Source organism: Mustelus asterias, unplaced genomic scaffold (assembly GCF_964213995.1).
Source record: "Mustelus asterias unplaced genomic scaffold, sMusAst1.hap1.1 HAP1_SCAFFOLD_1973, whole genome shotgun sequence".
In the NCBI taxonomy this organism is placed as follows: Eukaryota; Metazoa; Chordata; class Chondrichthyes; order Carcharhiniformes; family Triakidae; genus Mustelus; species Mustelus asterias.
This window is the reverse complement of record NW_027591918.1, coordinates 25508-50000: the sequence shown is the minus strand read 5'-3', so window position 1 is coordinate 50000 and position 24493 is coordinate 25508. Positions and strand designations below refer to the sequence as shown.

General features: G+C 55.5%; 1 pseudogene across 1 annotated transcript in view; it reads right to left on the bottom strand.

Annotated features, from left to right (window-relative positions):
• Positions 1 to 24263, bottom strand: part of LOC144489055 (phosphatidylinositol 4-kinase beta pseudogene) — a 28107-nt pseudogene extending 3844 nt beyond the window's left edge. The window contains exon 1 of the transcript XR_013496826.1: positions 23042 to 24263. The product of XR_013496826.1 is annotated as a phosphatidylinositol 4-kinase beta pseudogene (transcript). The remainder of the gene's footprint in view (positions 1 to 23041) is intronic.
• Between the last annotated feature and the right edge of the window lie 230 nt (positions 24264 to 24493).

Sequence of the window (24493 nt, the reverse complement as noted above, 5' to 3'; positions counted from 1 at the left end):
AGAGAGAGAAAGGGACAGAGGGAGAGAGAGAGAAAGGGACAGAGGGAGAGAGAGAGAAAGGGACAGAGGGAGAGAGAGAGAAAGGGACAGAGGGAGAGAGAGAGAAAGGGACAGAGGGAGAGAGAGAGAGTAGGGACAGAGGAGAGAGAGAGTAGGGACAGAGGGAGAGAGAGAGAAGGGACAGAGGGAGAGAGAGGGAAGGAGTAGGGACAGAGGGAGAGAGAGAGAAAGGGACAGAGGGAGAGAGAGAGAAGGGACAGAGGGAGAGAGAGAGAAAGGGACAGAGGGAGAGAGAGAGAAGGGACAGAGGGAGAGAGAGAGAAAGGGACAGAGGGAGAGAGAGAGAAAGGGACAGAGGGAGAGAGGAGAGAAAGGGACAGAGGGAGAGAGAGAGAGAAGGGACAGAGGGAGAGAGAGAGAAAGGGACAGAGGAGAGAGAGAGAAGGGACAGAGGGAGAGAGAGAGAAAGGGACAGAGGGAGAGAGAGAGAAAGGGACAGAGGGAGAGAGAGAGTAGGGACAGAGGGAGAGAGAGAGTAGGGACAGAGGGAGAGAGAGAGTAGGGACAGAGGGAGAGAGAGAGAAGGGACAGAGGGAGAGAGAGAGAAGGGACAGAGGGAGAGAGAGAGTAGGGACAGAGGGAGAGAGAGAGAAAGGGACAGAGGGAGAGAGAGAGAAGGGACAGAGGGAGAGAGAGAGAAGGGACAGAGGAGAGAGAGAGAAGGGACAGAGGGAGAGAGAGAGTAGGGACAGAGGGAGAGAGAGAGTAGGGACAGAGGGAGAGAGAGAGTAGGGACAGAGGGAGAGAGAGAGTAGGGACAGAGGGAGAGAGAGAGTAGGGACAGAGGGAGAGAGAGAGTAGGGACAGAGGGAGAGAGAGAGTAGGGACAGAGGAGAGAGAGAGTAGGGACAGAGGGAGAGAGAGAGTAGGGACAGAGGGAGAGAGAGAGTAGGGACAGAGGGAGAGAGAGAGTAGGGACAGAGGGAGAGAGAGAGTAGGGACAGAGGGAGAGAGAGAGTAGGGACAGAGGGAGAGAGAGAGTAGGGACAGAGGGAGAGAGAGAGTAGGGACAGAGGGAGAGAGAGAGTAGGGACAGAGGGAGAGAGAGAGTAGGGACAGAGGGAGAGAGAGAGTAGGGACAGAGGGAGAGAGAGAGTAGGGACAGAGGGAGAGAGAGAGTAGGGACAGAGGGAGAGAGAGAGTAGGGACAGAGGGAGAGAGAGAGTAGGGACAGAGGGAGAGAGAGAGTAGGGACAGAGGGAGAGAGAGAGTAGGGACAGAGGGGGGACAGAGGGAGAGAGAGAGTAGGGACAGAGGGAGAGAGAGAGTAGGGACAGAGGGAGAGAGAGAGTAGGGACAGAGGGAGAGAGAGAGTAGGGACAGAGGGAGAGAGAGAGTAGGGACAGAGGGAGAGAGAGAGTAGGGACAGAGGGAGAGAGAGAGTAGGGACAGAGGGAGAGAGAGAGTAGGGACAGAGGGAGAGAGAGAGTAGGGACAGAGGGAGAGAGAGAGTAGGGACAGAGGGAGAGAGAGAGTAGGGACAGAGGGAGAGAGAGAGTAGGGACAGAGGGAGAGAGAGAGTAGGGACAGAGGGAGAGAGAGAGTAGGGACAGAGGGAGAGAGAGAGTAGGGACAGAGGGAGAGAGAGAGTAGGGACAGAGGGAGAGAGAGAGTAGGGACAGAGGGAGAGAGAGAGTAGGGACAGAGGGAGAGAGAGAGTAGGGACAGAGGGAGAGAGAGAGTAGGGACAGAGGGAGAGAGAGAGTAGGGACAGAGGGAGAGAGAGAGTAGGGACAGAGGGAGAGAGAGAGTAGGGACAGAGGGAGAGAGAGAGTAGGGACAGAGGGAGAGAGAGAGTAGGGACAGAGGGAGAGAGAGAGTAGGGACAGAGGGAGAGAGAGAGTAGGGACAGAGGGAGAGAGAGAGTAGGGACAGAGGGAGAGAGAGAGTAGGGACAGAGGGAGAGAGAGAGTAGGGACAGAGGGAGAGAGAGAGTAGGGACAGAGGGAGAGAGAGAGTAGGGACAGAGGGAGAGAGAGAGTAGGGACAGAGGGAGAGAGAGAGTAGGGACAGAGGGAGAGAGAGAGTAGGGACAGAGGGAGAGAGAGAGTAGGGACAGAGGGAGAGAGAGAGTAGGGACAGAGGGAGAGAGAGAGTAGGGACAGAGGGAGAGAGAGAGTAGGGACAGAGGGAGAGAGAGAGTAGGGACAGAGGGAGAGAGAGAGTAGGGACAGAGGGAGAGAGAGAGTAGGGACAGAGGGAGAGAGAGAGTAGGGACAGAGGGAGAGAGAGAGTAGGGACAGAGGGAGAGAGAGAGTAGGGACAGAGGGAGAGAGAGAGTAGGGACAGAGGGAGAGAGAGAGTAGGGACAGAGGGAGAGAGAGAGTAGGGACAGAGGGAGAGAGAGAGTAGGGACAGAGGGAGAGAGAGAGTAGGGACAGAGGGAGAGAGAGAGTAGGGACAGAGGGAGAGAGAGAGTAGGGACAGAGGGAGAGAGAGAGTAGGGACAGAGGGAGAGAGAGAGTAGGGACAGAGGGAGAGAGAGAGTAGGGACAGAGGGAGAGAGAGAGTAGGGACAGAGGGAGAGAGAGAGTAGGGACAGAGGGAGAGAGAGAGTAGGGACAGAGGGAGAGTGAGAGTAGGGACAGAGGGAGAGTGAGAGTAGGGACAGAGGGAGAGAGAGAGTAGGGACAGAGGGAGAGAGAGAGTAGGGACAGAGGGAGAGAGAGAGTAGGGACAGAGGGAGAGAGAGAGTAGGGACAGAGGGAGAGAGAGAGTAGGGACAGAGGGAGAGAGAGAGTAGGGACAGAGGGAGAGAGAGAGTAGGGACAGAGGGAGAGAGAGAGTAGGGACAGAGGGAGAGAGAGAGTAGGGACAGAGGGAGAGAGAGAGTAGGGACAGAGGGAGAGAGAGAGTAGGGACAGAGGGAGAGAGAGAGTAGGGACAGAGGGAGAGAGAGAGTAGGGACAGAGGGAGAGAGAGAGTAGGGACAGAGGGAGAGAGAGAGTAGGGACAGAGGGAGAGAGAGAGTAGGGACAGAGGGAGAGAGAGAGTAGGGACAGAGGGAGAGAGAGAGTAGGGACAGAGGGAGAGAGAGAGTAGGGACAGAGGGAGAGAGAGAGTAGGGACAGAGGGAGAGAGAGAGTAGGGACAGAGGGAGAGAGAGAGTAGGGACAGAGGGAGAGAGAGAGTAGGGACAGAGGGAGAGAGAGAGTAGGGACAGAGGGAGAGAGAGAGTAGGGACAGAGGGAGAGAGAGAGTAGGGACAGAGGGAGAGAGAGAGTAGGGACAGAGGGAGAGAGAGAGTAGGGACAGAGGGAGAGAGAGAGTAGGGACAGAGGGAGAGAGAGAGTAGGGACAGAGGGAGAGAGAGAGTAGGGACAGAGGGAGAGAGAGAGTAGGGACAGAGGGAGAGAGAGAGTAGGGACAGAGGGAGAGAGAGAGTAGGGACAGAGGGAGAGAGAGAGTAGGGACAGTGGGAGAGAGAGAGTAGGGACAGAGGGAGAGAGAGAGTAGGGACAGAGGGAGAGAGAGAGTAGGGACAGAGGGAGAGAGAGAGTAGGGACAGAGGGAGAGAGAGAGTAGGGACAGAGGGAGAGAGAGAGTAGGGACAGAGGGAGAGAGAGAGAAAGGGACAGAGGGAGAGAGAGAGTAGGGACAGAGGGAGAGAGAGAGTAGGGACAGAGGGAGAGAGAGAGTAGGGACAGAGGGAGAGAGAGAGTAGGGACAGAGGGAGAGAGAGAGTAGGGACAGAGGGAGAGAGAGAGTAGGGACAGAGGGAGAGAGAGAGTAGGGACAGAGGGAGAGAGAGAGTAGGGACAGAGGGAGAGAGAGAGTAGGGACAGAGGGAGAGAGAGAGTAGGGACAGAGGGAGAGAGAGAGTAGGGACAGAGGGAGAGAGAGAGTAGGGACAGAGGGAGAGAGAGAGTAGGGACAGAGGGAGAGAGAGAGTAGGGACAGAGGGAGAGAGAGAGTAGGGACAGAGGGAGAGAGAGAGTAGGGACAGAGGGAGAGAGAGAGTAGGGACAGAGGGAGAGAGAGAGTAGGGACAGAGGGAGAGAGAGAGTAGGGACAGAGGGAGAGAGAGAGTAGGGACAGAGGGAGAGAGAGAGTAGGGACAGAGGGAGAGAGAGAGTAGGGACAGAGGGAGAGAGAGAGTAGGGACAGAGGGAGAGAGAGAGTAGGGACAGAGGGAGAGAGAGAGTAGGGACAGAGGGAGAGAGAGAGTAGGGACAGAGGGAGAGAGAGAGTAGGGACAGAGGGAGAGAGAGAGTAGGGACAGAGGGAGAGAGAGAGAGTAGGGACAGAGGGAGAGAGAAAGGGACAGAGGGAGAGAGAGAAAGAGACAGAGAGAAAGAAAGAGAGAGAGAGGAGAGAGATTAAAAGGCCAGACGTTAGTTTACCAGATCTGCATTGCTCTAGCGCCTCTCTCACACCCACACGATGCCCCCCCACAACCCCAAAAGTGCGATGCAGCCAGCTGAAGTTTTCTCTGAAACGGGGCCACAAGCATGCGCACAGCAAGATCCCAGAAACAGCAATGTGAAAAACAATTTTCAGTGACTTCATTGCCGTGTTAATGTAAGCCTATTGGTGACACGAATAAATAAACTTGAAACCTTAAACTATTATTTTCAACACGGTTGGGTGAGGGTAAATTTTGGGCCCCAGACACCAGGAAGAACTTACTCCCCTTCCAATCACGACTGTGGGGAGTTCCACACTCAGAGGACCTTGGATTACCCCTCACCGGAACGTGGGCGCCGACCACCCCACACAGTGCGGCGCTCCCTCAGCACTGACACTCCCACAGTGCGGCGCTCCCTCAGCACTGACACTCCCACAGTGCGGCGCTCCCTCAGCACTGACCCTCCCACAGTGCAGCGCTCCCTCAGCACTGACCCTCCCACAGTGCGGCGCTCCCTCAGCACTGACCCTCCCACACAGTGCAGCGCTCCCTCAACACTGACCCTCCCACAGTGCGGCGCTCCCTCAGCACTGACCCTCCCACAGTGCGGCGCTCCCTCAGCACCGACCCTCCCACAGTGCGGCACTCCCTCAGCACCGACCCTCCCACAGTGCGGCGCTCCCTCAGCACCGACCCTTCCACAGAAATCTATGTTGACGTCTCACCGATGAGTGCGCAGGGGGACCTCATTCTCATGGTGGGATCAGGAGGGGACAGAGGGCAAAAGCAGCTAACTTTTATTACTGCTTTCGGCTGCCTCTGGAGCCAAGTATGGCGTTTCGCGGGTGAAGTGGGGGGGGTGGAGAAAAATCGCTTTGGAAGATAGAAGTGGTCTTTATTCAACGACTGGGAAAAATGTGACAGAGGGGGGAAGAAACCCAAAGAATTAAACCGACTGTCTTGATTTGGAGGAGAATATAGGAGGCATGGTTAGTAAGTTTGCAGATGACACCAAGATTGGTGGCATAGTGGACAGTGAAGAAAGTTATCTCCGATTGCAACTGGATCTTGATCAATTGGGCCAGTGGGCTGACGAATGGCAGATGGAGTTTAATTTAGACAAATGCGAGGTGATGCATTTTGGTAGATTGAACCGGGGCAGGACTTACTCAGTTAATGGTCGGGCGTTGGGGAGAGTTACAGAACAAAGAGATCTAGGGGTGCAGGTTCATAGCTCCTTGAAAGTGGAGCCACAGGTGGACAGAGTGGTGAAGAAGGCATTCGGCATGCTTGGTTTCATCGGTCAGAACATTGAATACAGGAGTTGGGACGTCTTGTTGAAGTTGTAAAGACATTGGTAAGGCCACACTTGGAATACTGTGTGCAATTCTGGTCACCCTATTATAGAAAGGATATTATTAAACTCGAAAGAGTGCAGAAAAGATTTACTAGGATGCTACCGGGACTTGATGGATTGAGTTATAAGGAGAGGCTGGATAGACTGGGACTTGTTTCCCTGGAGCGTAGGAGGCTGAGGGGTGATATTATAGAGGTCTATAAAATAATAAGGGGCACAGATCAGCTAGATAGTCACTATCTTTTCCCAAAGGTAGGGGAGTCTATAACTAGAGGGCATAGGTTTGTGAGAGGGGAGATACACAAAAGTGTCCAGAGGGGCAATTTTTTCACAGAGGGTGGTGAGTGTCTGGAACGAGCTGCCAGAGGTAGTAGTAGAGGCGGGTACAATTTTATCTTTTAAAAGCATTTAGATAGTTACATGGGTACGATGGGTATAGAGGGATATGGGCCAAATGTGGGCAATTGGGACTAGCTTAGGGGTTGTTTTTTTTTTAAAAAGAGGGCAGCATGGACAAGTTGGGCCGAAGGGCCTGTTTCCATGCTGTAAACCTCTATGACTCTCGGTCTGCGAGTTCCAATAAACGCCAGAGGGATATTTATTCTTTTGACACCATGCCAGCGGTGTACCGACAATTTAAGACCTTGCTGTGGGGTGTGCTAAGCACGGGCCTTCCGTGCACCCTCCCCCGTCACCAGCGGGTAAAGCAAGGCCTGGGACACTGGCCTCAGACTCCAGGCCTACCCCAGGCCGAGGAGGCACGAGGACAAGCGCTGCGGACAATCTGGAGAGCTGCCCGACGGATAAAAGAGCTGCCGGAGGATTTGTGCGGTGCAGGTGGAAGGGCCCACTCTCCACACGTCAGATTAGCACTGCGAGCTGGGGACAAGCGCACTAATCTCATCGAGTAATCAGCAAGGGCTTTGAGCAACAGGAAACAAAAGGATTGTGGTGAACACAGGGCAAGACTTGCACAATACCGCTCCCCGAATTCAACTCCAACTGTTTCCCAGTGCGAACACCACAAGTGTCAGATCCCGTCCCCACCAGTACTGTACCCCAGTGTTATACAGTGACAGACCCGTCCCCACCAGCCCTGTACCCCAGTGTTACACAGTGACAGACCCGTCCCCACCAGTACTGTACCCCAGTGTTCTACAGTGACAGACCCGTCCCCACCAGTACTGTACCCCAGTGTTATACAGTGACAGACCCGTCCCCACCAGTACTGTACCCCAGTGTTATACAGCGACAGACCTGTCCCCACCAGTACTGTACCCCAGTGTTATACAGCGACAGACCCGTCCCCACCAGTACTGTACCCCAGTGTTATACAGTGACAGACCCATCCCCACCAGTACTGTACCCCAGTGTTATACAGCGACAGACCCGTCCCCACCAGTACTGTACCCCAGTGTTATACAGTGACAGACCCATCCCCACCAGTACTGTACCCCAGTGTTACACAGTGACAGACCCGTCCCCACCAGTACTGTACCCCAGTGTTAAACAGTGACAGACCCGTCCCCACCAGTACTGTACCCCAGTGTTATACAGTGACAGACCCATCCCCACCAGTACTGTACCCCAGTGTTACACAGTGACAGACCCGTCCCCACCAGTACTGTACCCCAGTGTTAAACAGTGACAGACCCGTCCCCACCAGTACTGTACCCCAGTGTTATACAGCGACAGACCCATCCCCACCAGTACTGTACCCCAGTGTTATACAGCGACAGACCCGTCCCCACCAGTACTGTACCCCAGTGTTACAGTGACAGACCCGTCCCCAACAGTACTGTACCCCAGTGTTATACAGTGACAGACCCGTCCCCAACAGTACTGTACCCCAGTGTTATACAGCGACAGACCCGTCCCCACCAGTACTGTACCCCAGTGTTATACAGCGACAGACCCGTCCCCACCAGTATTGTACCCCAGTGTTATACAGCGACAGACCCGTCCCCACCAGTACTGTACCCCAGTGTTATACAGTGACAGACCCGTCCCCACCAGTACTGTACCCCAGTGTTATACAGTGCCAGACCCGTCCCCACCAGTACTGTACCCCAGTGTTATACAGCGACAGACCCCTCCCCACCAGTACTGTACCCCAGTAATATAGTGACAGACCCGCCCCCACCAGTACTGTACCCCAGTGTTATACAGTGAGACCCGTCCCCACCTGTACTGTACCCCAGTGTTTTACAGCGACAGACCCGTCCCCACCAGTACTGTACCCCAGTGTTATACAGTGACAGACCCGTCCCCACCAGTACTGTACCCCAGTGTTATACAGTGACAGATCCGTCCCCACCAGTACTGTACCCCAGTGTTATACAGTGACAGACCCGTCCCCGCCAGTACTGTACCCCAGTGTTATACAGCGACAGACCCATCCCCACCAGTACTGTACCCCAGTGTTATACAGCGACAGACCCATCCCCACCAGTACTGTACCCCAGTGTTCTACTGTGACAGACCCATCCCCACCAGTACTGTACCCCAGTGTTATACAGCGACAGACCCATCCCCACCAGTACTGTACCCCAGTGTTATACAGCGACAGACCCGTCCCCACCAGTACTGTACCCCAGTGTTATACAGCGACAGACCCATCCCCACCAGTACTGTACCCCAGTGTTATACAGTGACAGACCCGTCCCCACCAGTACTGTACCCCAGTGTTCTACTGTGACAGACCCATCCCCACCAGTACTGTACCCCAGTGTTATACAGCGACAGACCCATCCCCACCAGTACTGTACCCCAGTGTTATACAGCGACAGACCCGTCCCCACCAGTACTGTACCCCAGTGTTATACAGTGACAGACCCGTCCCCACCAGCACTGTACCCCAGTGTTATACAGTGAGACCCGTCCCCACCAGTACTGTACCCCAGTGTTATACAGTGACAGACCCATCCCCACCAGTACTGTACCCCAGTGTTATACAGTGACAGACCCGTCCCCACCAGTACTGTACCCCACTGTTATACAGTGACAGACCCGTCCCCACCAGTACTGTACCCCAGTGTTAGACAGTGACAGACCCGTCCCCACCAGCACTGTACCCCAGTGTTATACAGCGACAGACCCGTCCCCACCAGTACTGTACCCCAGTGTTATACAGCGACAGACCCGTCCCCACCAGTACTGTACCCCAGTGTTATACAGTGAGACCCGTCCCCACCAGTACTGTACCCCAGTGATATACAGTGACAGACCCATCCCCACCAGTACTGTACCCCAGTGTTATACAGTGACAGACCCGTCCCCACCAGTACTGTACCCCACTGTTATACAGTGACAGACCCGTCCCCACCAGTACTGTACCCCAGTGTTATACAGTGACAGACCCGTCCCCACCAGTACTGCACCCCCGTGTTATACAGTGACAGACCCGTCCCCACCAGTACTGTACCCCAGTGTTATACAGCAACAGACCCATCCCCACCAGTACTGTACCCCAGTGTTACAGTGACAGACCCATCCCCACCAGTACTGTACCCCAGTGTTACAGTGACTGACCCGTCCCCACCAGTACTGTACCCCAGTGTTATACAGAGACAGACCCGTCCCCACCAGTACTGTACCCCAGTGTTATACAGCAACAGACCCATCCCTACCAGTACTGTACCCCAGTGTTACAGTGACAGACCCATCCCCACCAGTACTGTACCCCAGTGTTAGTGACTGACCCCGTCCTGACCAGTACTGTACCCCAGTGTTATACAGTGACAGACCAGTCCCCACCAGTACTGTACCCCAGTGTTACAGTGACTGACCCGTCCCCACCAGTACTGTACCCCAGTGTTATACAGAGACAGACCCGTCCCCACCAGTACTGTACCCCAGTGTTATACAGCAACAGACCCATCCCCACCAGTACTGTACCCCAGTGTTACAGTGACAGACCCATCCCCACCAGTACTGTACCCCAGTGTTACAGTGACTGACCCCGTCCTGACCAGTACTGTACCCCAGTGTTACAGTGACAGACCCATCCCCACCAGTACTGTACCCCAGTGTTACAGTGACTGACCCCGTCCTCACCAGTACTGTACCCCAGTGTTAGTGACTGACCCGTCCCCACCAGTACTGTACCCCAGTGTTACAGTGACTGACCCCGTCCCCACCAGTACTGTACCCCAGTGTTACAGTGACTGTCCCGTCCCCACCAGTACTGTACCCCAGTGTTATACAGAGACAGACCCGTCCCCACCAGTACTGTACCCCAGTGTTACAGTGACTGACCCGTCCCCACCAGTACTGTACCCGAGTGTTATACAGTGACAGACCCATCCCCACCAGTACTGTACCCGAGTGTTATACAGTGACTGACCCGTCCCCACCAGTACTGTACCCCAGTGTTACAGTGACTGAACCCGTCCTCACCAGTACTGTACCCCAGTGTCATATGCTGACAGGGGGGGCGTTGCCGGTGAGAGATGGCTGCAGGGCAGATGCAAGACAGAAACCATTCATCTTAGTGAGTGCCCAGTAACAGTGGCACACGAGATGATGCAGTAAGTGTGAACAAGACCTGCACTATGTAATGGAGTGGAGCCACAGCTTTACACTGACTGTAACCTAATTATACAGGGAGGAGGCAAGGAGTTGAAAATACTTTGCAAGCGGATTACAGGCAAGCCGTGTGCCAGTGGAACCGCTCCGAGTCTGAAGTAAAGCCCTTCGCTGTTAACCAGCGGATACCCTCTCGCGCCGAGGGAGCGCCGCACTGCGGGAGGGTCGGCGCCGAGGGAGCGCCGCACTGCGGGAGGGTCGGCGCCGAGGGAGCGCCGCACTGCGGGAGGGTCGGCGCCGAGGGAGCGCCGCACTGCGGGAGGGTCGGCGCCGAGGGAGCGCCGCACTGCGGGAGGGTCGGCGCCGAGGGAGCGCCGCACTGCGGGAGGGTCGGCGCCGAGGGAGCGCCGCACTGCGGGAGGGTCGGCGCCGAGGGAGCGCCGCACTGCGGGAGGGTCGGCGCCGAGGGAGCGCCGCACTGCGGGAGGGTCGGCGCCGAGGGAGCGCCGCACTGCGGGAGGGTCGGCGCCGAGGGAGCGCCGCACTGCGGGAGGGTCGGCGCCGAGGGAGCGCCGCACTGCGGGAGGGTCGGCGCCGAGGGAGCGCCGCACTGCGGGAGGGTCGGCGCCGAGGGAGCGCCGCACTGCGGGAGGGTCGGCGCCGAGGGAGCGCCGCACTGCGGGAGGGTCGGCGCCGAGGGAGCGCCGCACTGCGGGAGGGTCGGCGCCGAGGGAGCGCCGCACTGCGGGAGGGTCGGCGCCGAGGGAGCGCCGCACTGCGGGAGGGTCGGCGCCGAGGGAGCGCCGCACTGCGGGAGGGTCGGCGCCGAGGGAGCGCCGCACTGCGGGAGGGTCGGCGCCGAGGGAGCGCCGCACTGCGGGAGGGTCGGCGCCGAGGGAGCGCCGCACTGCGGGAGGGTCGGCGCCGAGGGAGCGCCGCACTGCGGGAGGGTCGGCGCCGAGGGAGCGCCGCACTGCGGGAGGGTCGGCGCCGAGGGAGCGCCGCACTGCGGGAGGGTCGGCGCCGAGGGAGCGCCGCACTGCGGGAGGGTCGGCGCCGAGGGAGCGCCGCACTGCGGGAGGGTCGGCGCCGAGGGAGCGCCGCACTGCGGGAGGGTCGGCGCCGAGGGAGCGCCGCACTGCGGGAGGGTCGGCGCCGAGGGAGCGCCGCACTGCGGGAGGGTCGGCGCCGAGGGAGCGCCGCACTGCGGGAGGGTCGGCGCCGAGGGAGCGCCGCACTGCGGGAGGGTCGGCGCCGAGGGAGCGCCGCACTGCGGGAGGGTCGGCGCCGAGGGAGCGCCGCACTGCGGGAGGGTCGGCGCCGAGGGAGCGCCGCACTGCGGGAGGGTCGGCGCCGAGGGAGCGCCGCACTGCGGGAGGGTCGGCGCCGAGGGAGCGCCGCACTGCGGGAGGGTCGGCGCCGAGGGAGCGCCGCACTGCGGGAGGGTCGGCGCCGAGGGAGCGCCGCACTGCGGGAGGGTCGGCGCCGAGGGAGCGCCGCACTGCGGGAGGGTCGGCGCCGAGGGAGCGCCGCACTGCGGGAGGGTCGGCGCCGAGGGAGCGCCGCACTGCGGGAGGGTCGGCGCCGAGGGAGCGCCGCACTGCGGGAGGGTCGGCGCCGAGGGAGCGCCGCACTGCGGGAGGGTCGGCGCCGAGGGAGCGCCGCACTGCGGGAGGGTCGGCGCCGAGGGAGCGCCGCACTGCGGGAGGGTCGGCGCCGCACTGCGGGAGGGTCGGCGCCGAGGGAGCGCCGCACTGCGGGAGGGTCGGCGCCGAGGGAGCGCCGCACTGCGGGAGGGTCAGCGCCGCACTGCGGGAGGGTCGGCGCCGAGGGAGCGCCGCACTGCGGGAGGGTCGGCGCCGAGGGAGCGCCGCACTGCGGGAGGGTCGGCGCCGAGGGAGCGCCGCACTGCGGGAGGGTCGGCGCCGAGGGAGCGCCGCACTGCGGGAGGGTCGGCGCCGAGGGAGCGCCGCACTGCGGGAGGGTCGGCGCCGAGGGAGCGCCGCACTGCGGGAGGGTCGGCGCCGAGGGAGCGCCGCACTGCGGGAGGGTCGGCGCCGAGGGAGCGCCGCACTGCGGGAGGGTCGGCGCCGAGGGAGCGCCGCACTGTTTCAAAGTGACACCCACGGGGTCGGGTCACTGACGCAACGTGGCAGAATCTCCACTGATTTGCGCGGCTTTGCAATCTGGCACAGAACTTTCCGGATGGGGGAAGAACAGTCGGCAATTGTCTGCAGGTGCTGACGTCCAGTATTAACTTACTGCTGGAGGAGGGAATGTTGAAACTGAAGCACCCAGCAGGGCAAGATGCTAACACTGGCAAACCCACTCTGTGAGCCATCATCTGCTTTGTATTAGAACTATCGCCCTATTAATCCCCATCGATGCTTCTGCCCAGATTAAATAGCTCAACCCAAACGCCTCAAGCTGTTTCTCCAGAGTGGGTGGACACAGGAATGTGAGCAAGTGTAGGCAGGGAGGTGGCCAATCGGCCCCTCAAGCCTTTGCTGCCATCCAGGGTGGTGCAAGGCCGATCTTCCATCTCAGTTCCACTCCTCATTCTCTCTCAACTTTTACAAATGCACCATAGAAAGCATTCTTTCCAGATGTATGACAGCTTGGTCTGGGCTCCTGCTCTGCCCAAGACCGCAAGAAACTACAAAGGGTCGTGAATGTAGCCCAGTCCCATCACGCAAACCAGCCTCCCATCCATCGACTCCGTCTACATTTCCCGCTGCCTCGGGAAAAGCAGCCGGCATAATCAAGGACCCCCACGCACCCCGGACATTCTCTCTTCCACCTTCTTCCGTCGGGAAAAAGATACAAAAGTCTGAGGTCACGTACCGACCGACTCAAGAACAGCTTCTTCCCTGCTGCTGTCAGACTTTTGAATGGACCTACCTCACATTTAGTTGATCTTTCTCTACACCCTAGCTATGACTGTAACACTACATTCTGCACCCTCTCCTTTCCTTCTCTATGAACGGTATGCTTTGTCTGTATAGCGTGTAAGAAACAGGTACACAGGTCACTGAAAGTGGCAACGCAGGTGGAGAAGGTAGTCAAGAAGGCATACGGCATGCTTGCCTTCATCGGCCGGGGCATTGAGTTTAAAAATTGGCAAGTCATGTTGCAGCTTTATAGAACCTTAGTTAGGCCGCACTTGGAATATAGTGTTCAATTCTGGTCGCCACACTACCAGAAGGATGTGGAGGCTTTGGAGAGGATACAGAAAAGATTTACCAGGATGTTGCCTGGTATGGAGGGCATTAGCTATGAGGAGAGATTGGAGAAACTTGGTTTGTTCTCACTGGAGCGACGGAGGTTGAGGGGCGACCTGATAGAAGTCTACAAGATTATGAGAGGCATGAACAGAGTGGATAGTCAGAAGCTTTTTCCCCAGGGTGGAAGAGTCAATTACTGAGGGGCACAGGTTTAAGGTGCGAGGGGCAAGGTTTAAAGGAGATGTACGAGGCAAGTTTTTTTTACAGAGGGTGGTGGGTGCCTGGAACCCGCTGCTGGGGGAGGGAGTGGAAGCGGATACGATAGTGAGTTTTAAGGGGCGTCTTGACAAATACATGAATAGGATGGGAATAGAGGGATATGGTTCCAGGAAGGATAGGGGTTTTTAGTTCACACGGGCAGCATGGTCGGTGCAGACTTGGAGGGCCGAAGGGCCTGTTCCTCTGCTGTAATTTTCTTTGTATTCTGCACCCTTCCTTTACTTCGCGCCTATGTACTCTATGAACGGTATGCTTTGTTGGGAATGGGTTAACTGCAACCTTCCACTTTGGAGCTAAATCTCCGGGATAAATAAAGGGGGTTACAGGTGGCACTGGGTGTTGGCGTGTGTGTGTATCTGTGTGAGAGAGAATGAAGTTAGTGCGTGAAGAAGTTGGACTTGCATCATCTTGAATCCAATCCACCGGTCACCCGACCCAATAAAGCAATAAGGTAAATAGGAGTAGGCCATTCGGCCCCTCAAGCTTGCTGCATCGTTCCGTAAGACCATGGCTGATCGGATTCTGCCCTGTATTCCATTTTTCTCCCTGCCCTGTGCTCTCTAAGCAGATCAAAGATCTGTGGCACAGCGGGTTGGCACTGCTGCCCCACAGCGCCAGGGACCCGGGTTCGATTCCCGGCTTGGGTCACCGTCTGTGCGGAGTCTGCACGTTCTCCCCGTGTCTGCGTGGGTTTCCTCCCACAGTCCAAAGATGTGCGGGTTAGGTGGATCGGCCATGCTAAATTGCCCCTTAGTGTGCAAAGATGTGCAGGTTAGGTTAAAAGCAAATCACTGCGGATGCTGGAATCTGAAACCAAAAGCTTTGACAAAGGGTCATCTGGACTCGAAACGTCGGCACTTTTCTCTCCTTGCACTTGCTGCCAGACCTGCTGAGATTTTCCAGCATTTCCGCTTTTGGTTGGTGGATTGGCCATGCTACATTGACCTTAGTGTAAGGGGGATTAGCAGGGTAAATATGTGGGGTTATGGGGTTAGGTGGGATTGTGGTCAGTGCAGACTCAATGGGCCGAATGGCTCCCTTCTGCCCCGGCAGGGATTCTATGATTAGTGCGTGTTATTATCTTAATATATTTTCACAGTAACTTCATGCAAGCCTACAAGCAAGAGTAATCAATAAGCTTTAAACCTTTTAATAAGTTAATATCTGAAGAGTTGAATGTTGCTCCTGTCTCTTGGAAGGGAATACTTTACATAGCATTGTTATGGGGAGGGAGTTTTTAACTCAGTGTTGTGTAAGCAAAGGCTGACAAGGGAACGATAAATGGGCAATTATTTCCAGCAATGTGTTTGACAACTGTCTGGCGAAGGTCGCTCTGTAGCTTTGTATTTTGTCATGCCGAATCTCACACGATGGGAACTGGAAAGAGATTTGGTGGCAGTGAGGGACCCGGGCAGTGAGGGAACCGGGCAGTGAGGGACCCGGGCAGTGAGGGACCCGGGCAGTGAGGGACCCGGGCGCACTCAATGTACCCATCGACCACTCTGAAGAACCCACCCACCCACCCTCCAACCACAGCCCCACCAAAGGATTCAAATCTCTTCCCATAGGGCGAGACAGAGTACAGGAATGAGATAGAGAATCTGGTGAACTGGTGCGGTGACAATAATCTCCGGCGCCTGTTCGGGATACACTGCGACTGGATCCTGAACTTCCTAACCCACAGACCATGGATAGGCAACAACACCTCCTCCATGATCATCTTCAACACCGGTGCCCCACAAGGCTGTGTTCTCAGCCCCCCGACTATATTCCTTATACACCTGTGACTGTGTGGCCAAATTCCCCTCCAATTCGATTTTCAGTTGCTGACGACACCACCGTAGTGGGTCGGATCTCAAACAATGACGAGACGGAGAACAGGAATGAGATAGAGAATCTGGTGAACTGGTGCGGCAACAATAATCTCTCCCTCAATGTCAACAAAACGAAGGAGATTGTCATCGTCTTCAGGAAGCGTAAAGGAGAACATGCCCCTGTCTACACCAATGGGGACGAAGTAGAAAGGGTCGAGAGCTTCAAGTTTTTAGGTGTCCAGATCACCAACAACCTGTCCTGGTCCCTCCCATGCCGACACTATAGTTAAGAAAGCCCCACCAATGCCTCTACTTTCTCAGAAGACTAAGGAAATTTGGCATGTCAGCTACGACTCTCACCAACTTTTACAGATGCACCATAGAAAGCATTCTTTCTGGTTGTATCACAGCTTGGTATGGCTCCTGCTCTGCCCAAGACCGCAAGGAACTACAAAAGGTCGTGAATGTAGCCCAATCCATCACACAAACCAGCCTCCCATCCATTGACTCTGTCTACACTTCCCACTGCCTCGGGGAAAAGCAGCCGGCATAATCAAGGACCCCCACGCACCCCGGACATTCTCTCTTCCGTCGGGAAAAAGATACAAAAGTCTGAGGTCACGTACCAACCGACTCAAGAACAGCTTCTTCCCTGCTGCTGTCAGACTTTTGAATGGACCTACCTCGCATTAAGTTGATCTTTCTCTACACCCTAGCTATGACTGTAACACTACATTCTGCACTCTCTCCTTTCCTTCTCCCCTCTGTACTCTATGAACGGTATGCCTTGTCTGTACAGCACACAAGAAACAATACTTTTCACTGTGTCCCAGTACATGTGGCAATAAATCAAATCAAAATACATTCACCTGCTTTTATATAGTGCCCAGCTTCATGGGAGCATTATCAAACCACACAGGGCCACAAGGAGAGATATTCGGGATGAGGCATGGGGAGAGCGCGAGCGACAGGGCGAGAGAGTGAGGGATGAGGCACTGCCACGGGAATCGGGGGATGCTCAAGAGGCCGGAATTGAAGGAACGCAGAGATCTTGGAGGGTTGTAGGGGCTGGAGGAGGTTACAGAGATAGGGAGGAGGTGTAGGGGATGGAGGAGGTTACAGAGATAGGGAGGAGGTGTAGGGGCTGGAGGAGGTTAGAGATAGGGAGGGGGTGTAGGGGGCTGGAGGTGGTGTAGGGGGCTGGAGGTGGTTACAGAGATAGGGAGGGGGTGTAGAGGGCTGGAGGGGGTTACAGAGATAGGGAGGTGGGTGTAGGGGCTGGAGGAGGTTACAGAGATAGGGAGGTGGGTGTTGGGGCTGGAGGGGGTTACAGAGATAGGGAGGGGGATGTAGGGGGCTGGAGGTGGTTACAGAGATAGGGAGGAGGTGTAGGGGCTGGAGGAGGTTAGAGATAGGGAGGGGGTGTAGGGGGCTGGAGGTGGGTGTAGGGGCTGGAGGAGGTTACAGAGATAGGGAGGTGGGTGTTGGGGCTGGAGGGGGTTACAGAGATAGGGAGGGGGATGTAGGGGGCTGGAGGTGGTTACAGAGATAGGGAGGAGGTGTAGGGGCTGGGGGAGGTTAGAGATAGGGAGGGGGTGTAGGGGGCTGGAGGTGGTGTAGGGGGCTGGAGGTGGTTACAGAGATAGGGAGGTGGGTGTAGGGGCTGGAGGAGGTTACAGAGATAGGGAGGTGGGTGTTGGGGCTGGAGGGGGTTACAGAGATAGGGAGGGGGATGTAGGGGGCTGGAGGAGGTTACAGAGATAGGGAGGAGGTGTAGGGGATGGAGGAGGTTACAGAGATAGGGAGGAGGTGTAGGGGCTGGAGGAGGTTAGAGATAGGGAGGGGGTGTAGGGGGCTGGAGGTGGTGTAGGGGGCTGGAGGTGGTTACAGAGATAGGGAGGGGGTGTAGAGGGCTGGAGGGGGTTACAGAGATAGGGAGGTGGGTGTAGGGGCTGGAGGAGGTTACAGAGATAGGGAGGTGGGTGTTGGGGCTGGAGGGGGTTACAGAGATAGGGAGGGGGATGTAGGGGGCTGGAGGTGGTTACAGAGATAGGGAGGGGGTGTAGGGGGCTGGAGGGGGTTACAGAGATAGGGAGGGGGTGTAGAGGGCTGGAGGGGGTTACAGAGATAGGGAGGGGGTGTAGAGGGCTGGAGGGGGTTACAGAGATAGGGAGGGGGTGTAGAGGGCTGGAGGGGGTTACAGAGATAGGGAGGGGGTGTAGGGGCTGGAGGGGGTTACAGAGATAGGAAGGGGGTGTAGGGGCTGGAGGGGGTTACAGAGATAGGGAGGGGGTGTAGGGGGCTGGAGGAGGTTACAGAGATAGCGGGGGGTGTAAGGGCCGGAGGTGGTTACAGAGATGGGGGGGGTGTAGGGGCTGGAGGAGGTTACAGAGATAGGGAGGGGGTGTAGGGGCTGGAGGAGGTTACAGAGATAGGGAGGGGGTGTAGGGGCTGGAGGAGGTTACAGAGATAGGGAGGGGGTGTAGGGGCTGGAGGAGGTTACAGAGATAGGGAGGGGGTGTAGGGGCTGGAGGAGGTTACAGAGATAGGGAGGGGGTGTCGGGGCTGGAGGTAGTTACAGAGATAGGGAGGGGGTGTAGGGGCTGGAGGAGGTTACAGAGATAGGGAGGGGGTGTAGGGGCTGGAGGAGGTTACAGAGATAGGGAGGGGGTGTCGGGGCTGGAGGAGGTTACAGAGACAGGGAGGGGGTGTCGGGGCTGGAGGTAGTTACAGAGATAGGGAGGGGGGTATAGGGGCTGGAGGAGGTTACAGAGATAGGGAGGGGGGTGTGGGGACTTGAGGGGATAGAACAGTACCCACAGGAACAGGCCCTTCGGCCCACGGTGCCGTGTTGAACATGACACCAAATTAAGCGAATCCCTTCTGCCTGGCCTTGCTCCATAATCCGTCTGTCCCTTGGATATTCACGGACTTCCCCAAAAGCCCCTTAAACACCCCTATCGTGTCTGCCTCCACCACCCCTCCTGGCAGCGCGTTCCACACACCTGCACCTCTCTGTTGAAGAATAACTTGCCCCTCACATCTCCACTGAACCTTCTTCTTCTCTCCCTCTCCGCCCTCAAGTCCATCTCCCCCAGAGTTGACATGTCCTCTGTATTAGACATCTCAACTCTGGGGGGGAAAAGATTCCGACTGTCAACCTTATCTGTGCCTCTCAGAATGTTATAGACTTCCATCAGATCTCCCCTCGGCCTCTGCCCCGAGCTTGCAAACCACAGACAGCAGCAGAGTCGAGAGAAACCTCAATGGGGAACTGGATAAATACTGGCGACTGCTCAGAAAGCATCCTTTCCGGATGTATCACAGCTTGGTATGGACTCCTGCTCTGCCCAAGGCCGCAAGAAACTACAAAAGGGTCGTGAATGTAGCCCAGTCCCATCACGCAAACCAGCCTCCCATCCATTGACTCCGTCTATAAGACCATAAGACCATAAGACATAGGAGCGGAAGTAAGGCCATTCGGCCCATCGAGTCCACTCCACCATTCAATCATGGTTGATTTCAACTCCATTTACCCGCTCTCTCCCCATAGCCCTTAATTCCTCGAGAAATCAAGAATTTATCAATTTCTGTCTTGAAGACGCTCAACGTCTCGGCCTCCACAGCCCTCTGTGGCAATGAATTCCACAGACCCACCACTCTCTGGCTGAAGAAATTTCTCCTCATCTCTGTTCTAAAGTGACTCCCTTTTATTCTAAGGCTGTGCCCCCGCGTCCTAGTCTCCCCTGTTAATGGAAACAACTTCCCTACGTCCATCCTATCTAAGCCGTTCATTATCTTGTAAGTTTCTATCAGATCTCCCCTCAACCTCCTAAACTCCAACGAATACAATCCCACGATCCTCAGACGTTCATCGTATGTCAGGCCTACCATTCCTGGGATCATCCGTGTGAATCTCCGCTGGACCCGCTCCAGTGCCAGTATGTCCTTCCTGAGGTGTGGGGCCCAAAATTGCTCACAGTACTCCAAATGGGGCCTAACCAGTGCTTTATAAAGCACTTCCCGCTGCCTCGGGGAAAAGCAGCCGGCATAATCAAGCACCCCCACGCACCCCGGACATTCTCTCTTCCACCTTCTTCCATCAGGAAAAAGAGACAAAAGTCCAAGGTCACGTACCGACCGACTCAAGGACAGCTTCTTCCCTGCTGCTGTCAGACTTTTGAATGGCCCGACCTTCTATTAAAGTTCATCTTTCTCTAAATCCTTGCTGATTTGATTTATTATTGTCACGTGTATTGGGATACAGTGAAAAGTATTGTTTCTTGCGCGCTATACAGACAAAACATACCATTCATAGAGAAGGAAAGGAGAGTGCAGAATGTAGTGTTACAGTCTCAGCTAGGGGATAGAGAAAGATCAACTTAATGCGAGGTAACACTACATTGTGCACCCTCTCCTTTCCTTCTCTATGAAGGGTATGCTTTGTCTGCATAGCATGCAGGTGCAGCAGGCAGTAAAGGCGGCAAATGGTATGTTAGCCTTCATTGCGAGAGGTTTCGAGTACAGGAGCAGGGATGTGTTGTTGCGATTATACAGGGCCTTGGTGAGGCCACACCTGGAGTATTGTGTGCAGTTTTGGTCTCCTTGCCTGAGGAAAAATGTTCTTGCTCTCGAGGGAGTGCAGCGAAGGTTTACCAGGCTGATTCCGGGGATGGCGGGACTGATGTACGAGGAGAGATTGAGGAGGTTAGGATTGTTTTCACTGGAGTTCAGACGAATGAGGGGGGGATCTCATAGAGACTTATAAAATTCTAACAGGACTGGACAGGGTAGATGCAGGGAGGATGTTCCTGATGGTTGGGGGGGGGGGGGGGGGGGGGGGGGGGGGGAGAGAGTCCAGAACCAGGGGGTCACAGTCTGAGGATTCGGGGTGGACCATTTAGGACGGAGATGAGGAGACATTTCTTCACCCAAAGAGTGGTGAGTCTGTGGAATTCATTCCCACAGGAAGTAGTTGATGCCAAAACATTGAATGTATTCAAGAGGCGGCTGGATATAGCACTTGGGGGAGAACGGGATCAAAGGTTATGGGGAGAAAGCAGGATTAGGCTATTGAGTTGGATGATCAGCCATGATGGTGATGAATGGGGGAGCAGCTCGAAGGGCCGAATGGCCTCCTCCTGCTCCTATCCGCTATGTTTCTATGTAACATGCCTGGAAAAGGTGAGGTACGGACTGCCACTGTCATTCAGACCTTTTTTTTAAATTAAAGTTTATTTATTAGTGTCACAAGCCAGCTTACATTAACACTGCAATGAAGTCACTGTGAAAATCCCCCAGTTGCCACACTCCGGCGCCTGTTCGGGTTACACTGAGGGGCAATTTAGCACGAACAATCCACCTAACCTGCACGTCTTTCGGACTGTGGGAGGAAACCCACGCAGACACGGGGAGAATGTGCAAACTCCACACAGACAGTGACCCGAGCCGGGAATCGAACCCGGGTCCCTGGCGCTGTGAGGCAGCAGTGCTAACCCACTGTGCCACCCCCGAGTGTGGACTCTGACAGCACTCACAGAGGAGGGGCAACACGGAGTCGAATACTGTTTCTACCATGGCTTTTACACTGCAGGGCTGGATATTGGTGTCCTGGGTCCCACTTTAGGAGGACATCTCATAGAAGCAGGAAGAGGCCATTCGGCCCTTCCAGCCTGCTGTACCATTCATTATGGATCATGGCTGATCATCTAATTGAACTCTGAAGAAGGGTCACCCTGACTCGAAACGTTGGCTCTATCCTCTCTCTGACAGAGACCACTCCATCTGACGAAGGAGCAGCAAGCTCCGAAAGCTAATGGTATTTGCTACCAAATAAACCTGTTGGACTTTAACCTGGTGTTGTGAGACTTCTTACTGTGTCTATCCTCTTCCCCCAGACACCGTCAGACCTGCTGAGATTTTCAAATTCAAATTTATCAAATTCAATATCCTGATTCCCCCTTCCCCCCCATCCCTTTAGCCCCAAGAGCTATATCTAATTCCCTCTCCAAATCACACAACGTTTTGGCCTCGACTACTTTCTGTGGGAGTGAATTCCACACATTCACCACTCTCCGGGTGAAGAAATCTCTCCTCACCTCAGTCCTAAAAGGTTTACCCCTTACCCTCAAACTATGACCCCCCTAGTTCTGGACTCCCCCCACCATCGGGAACATTCTTTCTGAATCTACCCTGTTAGAATTTTATAAGTTATGAGATCCCCTCTCACTCTTCTAAACTCCAGCGAATATAATCCTAACCGACTTAGTCTCTCCTCTAATGACAGACCTGCCATCCCAGGAATCAGCCTGGTAAACCTTCGCTGGGCTCCCTCTATAGCAAGGACATTCTTCCTCAGATAAGGACACCAAAACTGCGCACAATACTCCAGGTGTGGCCTCACCAACACCCTGTATAATTGCAGCAAAACATCCCTATCCCTATACTCAAATCCTCTTGCGATGAAAGCCATCGCAATGCCTTCAACCCCACCACCCTCTCGACACTTTGTGGGGTCTTGCTGCTTGCAACCACAACCATTACCCTTTAGTGCCGGGGGATTAGCAGGGTAAACGTACAGGGTTACGGTGATTGAGCCTGCACCAACAGCAAGCCCTATGAGCCGAATAGTCTCCTATGGGGTGTATAAGATGTTGAGAGGCATAGATCGGGTGGACTCTGAGGCTTTTTCCCAGGGTGGAAATGTCTGCTACGAGAGGACACAGGTTTAAGGTGCTGGGGGGGTAGGTACAGGGGAGATGTTAGGGGGAAGTTTTTCACACAGAGGGTGGTGGGCGAGTGGAATCGGCTGCCGTCAGTGGTGGTGGAGGCGAACTCAATAGGGTCTTTTAAGAGACTCCTGGATGAGTACATGGAGCTTAATAGGATGGAGGGTTATAGGTAGGTCTAGAAGGTAGGGATGTGTTCGGCGCAACTTGTGGGCCGAAGGGCCTGTTTGTGCTGTAGTTTTTCTATGTTTCTATCTTTGGACACTAAGGAGCAATTTAGCACGGCCAATCCACCTAACCCACACACCTTTGGACACCAAGGGGCAATTTGGCATGGCCAATCCCGCTAACCTGCACATCTTTGGACACTAAGGGGCAATTCAGCATGGTCAATCCTGCACATCTTTGGACATGGAGGGAGAATGTAGCACGTCTTTCGGACTGAGAGGGGAAACCAGAGCACCCGGGAAGAAACTCACGCAGGCACTAGGGGAGAACATGCAGACTCCGCACAGACAGTGACCCGAGGCTGGAATTGAACCCGGGTCCCTGGCACTGCGAGGCAGCAGTGCTAACCCACTGTGCCGCACTGATTGGAAGTTTACCTGTGCATTTGTTAAACAATATGATTTTTTCGTACACCTATAATAATCATGCGTCTTGTGAAATAGCTTTAAAGATGGAAGAACAGGGCTGCTACTCACTGTTCGTGTAGAGATGATGGTGAATACAAGGCAGGAGCAGAAGAGAGTCAATCATCAAAAATCCCTCAACAGTGCAGGAGAGAGATAGAAGGGCAAAATGTTCAAAATCCAATGCAGGATGACCACAAATGTCCAGTTTCAGAGCTTGCTGTTGCTGCTCCCTTTGTTTTGAAGATGTCCTCAGTGTTATCTGGAAGTTTGAAGACTCCCCCCCTCCTCCAGATATTCAGGTCTCCAGCAGAGAGTCAGGTTGTTATCTGGAAAGTTGAAGCTCCGTCTCCAAGTGTTCAGCTCATCAGTGGGGTGAGGCTGTTACTCATTCGGTTAAACTCCCTCTCCAGGGAATCAGGGTGTTAGTTAATAGATTAAAGTCCCTCTCCTGGTAGTTAATTCCCCAGGTCGTTAACAAGTTAAAGCCCCTCCACTGGCCGTTAATTCTCCTCGTAATTAATTAACAAGTTATAATCCCTCTCCAGATTGTTAATTCTCTTAGCAGCAAGTTAACAGGTTAAAGCCCCACTCCAGGTAGTTAATTCTCCTGGTAGCTAGTTACCAGGTTCCAGCCCCCCCTCCAGCTTAAACCAGAAAGACTTTAACCTGGCAGGTTTTTAAACCAGTCAGTTACTAGGTGAAGCCTCTCTCTCTCCAGGTTAAGCCCCTCTCCAGGCAGTTGGTTACCAGGTTAAGTCCCTCTCCAGGCAGTTGGTTACCAGGTTAAGTCCCTCTCCAGACAGCCAGTTACCAGGTGAAGCCCCTCTCCTGGCAGCTAGTTACCAGCTTAAACCTCTCTCTCTCCAGGTTAAGCCCCTCTCCTGCTGGTTACCAGGTCAATAAGCCCCTCTCCTCCTCCTCACGCTGCAACCAACCCTGACGCCTCCCGCACGTCAATCAGGCTGACGGGCGGCCGTCTCGCCCAATGGGCGGCCGGGCCTCTGACGTCACTGGGGCTCCGTTGGCCAATGGGAGGCGGTCGCAGCGGGTGGGCGGGAGCTTGGGCCGGGAGCCAGCAGGTTGGGTTGTCTCCGGCTCTGTTTAAACTCCCCCCCACACACTAACTCCTTCCCCTGGTAACCGACCTCCCCGGTGTGTGTGGGGAAAGGGAAGCAGGGGATATTGGCTTGAGAAGAAGATCCCCGCCGCCCTCAGCTCTCCATCGCCATCGCCGCCGATCCCTTTTCTGCTTTTTTTTTTCCGCCGCTCTTCAGCCAGAGGGGGACTCGGCCGCCACTGCGCATGTGCTGGGGGTCTCCGTCGCCACTGCGCGTGTGCCGGATCCCTCCCGAATACGCATGCGCTGGGGGTTTCGCCGCTACTGCGCATGTGCCGTAGCCCTCCCCAATGTCTTGAACCCTGTCCCCCTGCCCCAATGCGCATGTGCAGAAACCTACTTCCCTCCACTCAAATGCGCATGTGTCGGATTAGCTCCCCCCATTCACAATGCGCAAGTGTCAG